The following is a 6,000-nucleotide window of genomic DNA, read 5'->3' as shown; positions in this document are numbered from 1 at the left end:
AAAGATTGCTTCTTTCGCTTGTAAGATGTCAAACTTCCTGGATCGTTATGCTGCAAACCTTTTCTTAAACGACTCGTCGCTTTCGTCATTATTGCGCATTTTGGAATGAGCCTCTTTCATGATGCTCATGTAGTAAGGCGCTCTTTTCCTGATTGGATTAACAATATAGCCAAGGCTTGTTTTCCGGAGACCCTGAGGTATGGTTGTATCATCAGCAGAGGAGGAACTAGTGACCTACCAGAAAAGGAAAGACGATTTTTTTTATTTATTATATTGAACTGATATTATTGAATGATCATGGTTCGTGTAACCATTTAATGTTGTATTCGTGTAGTGAAATGTAGACCTGAGTCAAACGATATATTAAAAGACGCATACTATTTTTAAAATGTTCAAACAGTTTTAGGTGCTATCTTTACAATAGGAAAATACAGAAGTTTCTCATTATAAAAGTGAAGCATACATGCGTTTTTAATGTCCAGTTAAAAATAGGAACATTGACAAGAAATTAACACTTACCGGCTCATCTTCTTGTACTTCAACAGCTTTCTGTTTTACCTGCACAGGGCAACATTTATACATGCCTATCACTAGAGTAGAGGTAAAAACCTTCCAAATAAAGACATCTGTAAATTAAATGTAAGAATGTGTTTCACACAACACATCAACAGATTTCCAGTTTTTTCACAACACTTCGTACTTGGTTTAGTATCACAATGCAGGCGCAAGGAAAGACTTTGTTCCAGGCCACTGTTACTTCCGTAAGATTGAGAAGTTTATGAATGAGCACTATGAGGAGGGTGAGAACTACAGGGAGTTTCTAAAGTTGTCCTGTCAAGAAAAGGTAGGAAAAATTTGTTCTTTTTGTTGTGAATGGACTGGACCACCCATAGAAAGATACCCTAAACCAGTTCCTGACCATTCCTGCCTACCGGAATACCGCTACCTCTCCTACCAGAAGACCCCAAAAGAAGGGCGTGATCCAGATGACTGGCAGCCAAGGGTCCAAGCGAAGAAAGAGCATGGAAGTGGCAGGCTGGTTTTTATTTGACCCAGAGAGCGTTGCTCTATTTGCAGGTAAGTTTATTGTCAAATCAAAGTTTGTGGTGGATTATCTTCAGCATCTTGAAGTGCTGGAATTTAAAAGGAAAAAGAGAGCAGAAGAAAAGGCAAAGTTAAGTAAGGACGCGAAAGATAAATCATACGAGGATTATCCTTGGACTGAGTTGTGCGAAGATCTAACCAAGCTTAAAAAGCTACGTATTCCAGAACTAAACAAGTACTTGAACCACCACGGGCTGAAGCAGCATTTGAAAAGCAGCAAGAGTGAAAAAGTGAAGGCAGTTGTAAGATATTCATGCTTGCAGCAGAAGAGTCTTATCAGAGCTGGCCAACCAACACTGAGAAATGCAAGGACATTGACACAAAATGACAACAGGGCAAGTGCTGACAGCAGTGAAACGGCTGAAAGTGACAATGATGAGTATGACAGTGATGCCATTGACTCTGGGGGAGAAGATGACTCAAGTGGCGTCATTCTTGCATTCATCAATTCAGATGAGAGAGATGCCAATGAGAGGCCAAATGCCACACGCTCAGGGCGAGCCATAACTAGGAGATCCGAAATTGACTTCTCTTTCTTTTGATTTGTTTTTTAAACAACAGCTCCCTGTAGTAGAGGGATTGTAAATGTTGTCTTCATAGTGAGCACAATAACGTGAAGTAGGGGGATGATAGAGAAATGTTAAAAAAGTTGAAATCTAAATATTGTTTGTTCAAATTTTTTTTGTGAGGGGGGGTCATCCCAAAAAATGACTGCTATAAGGGGGGGCCATGTGAAAAAATTGGTAAGCTGAGGGGGGGTCATGCGATTTTAAAATGGTGCTTCCCAAATCCCACCAGCCCCCCGTCCCTCATAAAAAATGAACGGTCCCTTAGGTCCATTTTTATAGGCATTCACTCTTAAGCTCCCCTCTAGCGGTGTTGTGACGGCTGCTGTTGCCATAGGACTAGCTGTCTCTTGTTACATTTGTAGAAAACGAAACAATGGAAAGTTTCTATCATTCTTGTCAGTTCTTTGAGTATTTGGATATTTATTGCACATGGGCTTGACCTACATGTAAAATTTTTCGCAGAAGGCGAAGTGAGCATTCATCACCATTATTGGATATATTTGCTTACTGAATGACTGACTGACTGACTGACTGATATTGACTGACTGTCTGTCTGCCTGACTGACATATCCCGAACGAATCAGTTCAGATTCTAATGGCTTAATAAAATCGCGCTGTGATTGGTTAAAAACCCTCAGGTGGCCCAGGTTCAGTGATGACATTGCACTACCAAAATTATAGCGGAGCTCCGGCGGCCCGAAGGGCCGCCAAGCGGGGCCCCATACTCATATGGGAAAGAAAAGAAATCCATGGATGAATTTTCTCATGGTTTTCATGGCTAGCGGCATTGCTCGTGGGCGCGTACGCACGACGACGACGACGACGACGACGGCGACGGCGGAGTTGCCCAACATGGCGGCCATACTCCAATTAATAGGTCGACAGAGACATGCACCCTCGGTCTCTAGCAGAAGAATGCCATTTCTCTTGGCGGGATTTTTAAAGAAAAGAAAACGCATTTCTATTTGTTATGTCGACAAACGATAGCGGGGGTTGATCTAATGTTTTTAAGATAGGGTTGCACTGAAGGAATTAAAAAGAAAGCAAGAATTAACAGGCAAAGAAGTAGCGAAGAAGATCGCGAAAAAGAGCGGGCCAGCGCTGGGGAAGGAGGCGAAACAGTACTGAACAATGGCGTGAATTAAAGCGAGTCAAGGGCTAGAGAAAGGAAGTGAAATAATACCGAACAATGCCGTTAACCAAAGCTAACGAGGACCATAGATAGGATGTGAAAGTACTCAGAAGACTGCAGTGCCAAGTTTTTTAAAATTCGCGCGTTATACTGTGACGCTGAGCAGCCGTGCAAGAAAAGTTACATGATTTGGTCAGGTGATGAAGAAGAGAAATCAAACATGTCCGAGTGTTACAAAACAGTAAACACAGCGGGAAAAAGTGGTTGATTCGTTGATCTGTCGAAAAGATTAGTTCAGTTCAGTCTTCACAACTTTTGCTGCAAGTTTCTGCCTGGAAGATTTACACCGGCCGAACTGATGTTGCCAACTTGCGGTAAGTGACTTTTGTTGTTGCGTTTGCTATGAAAATTAACAAGTTGCCTCGGCGATATAAGCTTATTTTCAATTGGAATCCTTTGAAAGTCTTCCTTATTTGAAGCTATGCTGTGAGACAATTTATAAATTGCATCGTTTTAATTTCTCTCATCTCTAAACAATAGCAAGTGAATCGCTTTGTGGAGGTTGTTGTAAGTTGTAAACAAATTAAGCTTTCTGTCGATTTTCGCCGTCAACCTAAGCTTATAACCTCACGTCTAAAAATAAGCTTAACCAAAACCGTATTTGTAAACACGGCCGGGCGAGTTTTGAAGTTTTCTCTGTCTTAGTTGGCACAGCCGCCTCGTAGACTGCTAAAATTTCTTCTTCTGTTGTTGAAAACCAAGAAAGGTGTACAAACAGGATTTGCTAAATTTACTTTCAACGTTCCTATGTGAAGATTTGCATATTGTGATTACAAAGTATGGAGATTTCCTCGTTTTGTTAGTTCAGTTTATTCGGTTTGGCGAAATGCTTGGGTGAATTCCCAGGTTAATTTGGCTGAAGACTGGCAAAGCTACCGCCGATAAAATGACTGCAAAGCTAAATTAAGCCGTCGGCAAAAATGCACACTGTAATATTCAAATTTAAGCGTGAATAATTATTAAACTTTTAACACTGCAAGGTTAAACGAATTTTCTTTATCCTCTCTTTCATTCGGTTACCTTTCAACGAGAAGGATTTGCTTTTGATACTCAGATGAAGTGATATGCATAATTATTGTGTTTATAATGTAGATTTCCTCGTTTTATTTTGTTGTCTGTCCAATCAGTTCGGTTTGGTGAAATGCTGATATAGTCCAAATGTCGAGTAGACGATTGTGCATGTAAATCCTGTGTGCAAATAAAGCTCTACTTTCATTTTGATTTACTATTTCATTTTATTGGTGCCACTGCTTTTGGTTGGGGGTACATGGGTTATTCCCCAAATATGCAGTATTTACACTTAATATGGAAATGTTCCTCAAAAGTGAGATAGTACTAATGGAAAAAAAAAATTCGAAGAGCTTTACTCGGTAAATTGAACAGTGTGAATGACATTTAAGGAGTAGAAGTTCTTGCTCTGACCATTTCTCGGTAATAGAAATAAGTTTTACATACATACATACATGATGTATACACAATTTAGTTGGTGAGAGCACTCTCCTCTCTCCACACACACACACTCTCTCTCTCTGCTCTTTTCTTCACACTAATTTTGTTATTAACTACATTGTAACTCATTAACCGAATGTCACTCACTGTTTGCTTTGTTGTGCATGCATACTTGTTTTGCTCGTCAAAGAAAGTTTCAGTTTCTTCCTGGCTGTTTCCTTTGTCCTGTCCAGTACCAATTCCTTTGTAATATAACTTTGTGAATTCTCTATTCTCCTTAAATGTTATCTTGTCAGGGTGATAGAATGCACTCTCAGAGTGTTCAATCAAATGTTGTTTTCAGTCGCTACAATTTTCAGGAAAAAAGCAATAGTTTTCTTAATTTCCTTTTACTTTGTGTTAGGACCTTTTAGCATGCTCGTAATTGACCCATTGGCATAATTTTGAATAAAGTAAAGAATTAGATCTGTTTTAGTGTTAAGTATTTTTAAATTATTATGAATTACATGTAGGCATTTCTTCTTAGTTTTTATTTTTTATTTTAGTCACATGTGATGTTTTATGATTTTACCGACGTATACCATGTAAATGTAAATAATGCACTAGAATTAGCCAATCAGAGTGTGCATTGTATCAGCTTTAAACACAAACCATATGTAATAAATGTATGTAAATGATATTTTTATGACAGAGAACTGAACAGGGCAAGAACTTCTCTTTCTTTTGTAAATTTATATATTCATTCCTCTCATTGCTGTCAAAATGTCTTAGGAACCTTCATTTTTGATAGTCCATTATTTTCCACCATACCTAGCACAGAAGCTCACAAAATCCTAACTAATAACCAACATTTGTGTATCTCTGGCCTTTGCTGTGTACTACGTGTATATTCTGTTATCCTGCCTTAACTGCTAGAAACAATTTTGACAGAGCTGTTTCAACAGTTTCACTTAAATTAATTCCCAGTAACAGCGCTACATGTGGCAGTGTTATTGGGTATGAACTTTATGGAGGGGTTAAATTTTTATTTTTTTATGATTACAGGAGACAACAAAATATACATGTGTATACATTACCTGATGTTGGTGTTGGTTGCAAATTGTAGTTCATAATAGTCATCCCATTACAGGTAAGGGGGAAAAGTTCAGAATCAAAGTTTAGAACATCTCTTCCCCCAGCACACCTTCACCTTCTGTCTACAGGTGCAATTATTGGGAGGTTATATATATACATATACGAAGAGTAATGTAAAGTTATAAACTTAACATTAAAATCTGACATTTGAACGCCTCCTTTGCTAAAATTAGTCAAGATTTAATTGTTATCACTCCCTGTGAATTCATAGAGATTTCAGAGGCAAATTATCACCTAATGTGGAAGTCCTGTCTTCAAGTTAGGGAAAATGACACAAAAAAAGTTACAGTGAAAGTAAAGAGAATTGTGAATGTTGATGTGGTGTACTTTGTACATCATGTAAAGGTATTTGGTGAGTGCCAAAGGCATAACATTTCATGCATTGCTTTTTCAGGACAAATTATATAACAGTGATGTTTTAAGGTGTGATCACAAAAATAGTGAGTACAATGTCCAGGCAGTACCAGTTTATGGAAGGCATATGCAGACAGTAAGAGGAACTGTAAGCATAATACCGGGTAAGTTTGTTTTATGCTTTTGACTTCTTGTACT

Source organism: Orbicella franksi, chromosome 6 (assembly GCF_964199315.1).
Source record: "Orbicella franksi chromosome 6, jaOrbFran1.1, whole genome shotgun sequence".
Taxonomy (NCBI): domain Eukaryota; kingdom Metazoa; phylum Cnidaria; class Anthozoa; order Scleractinia; family Merulinidae; genus Orbicella; species Orbicella franksi.
This window is presented reverse-complemented; position numbering follows the sequence as displayed.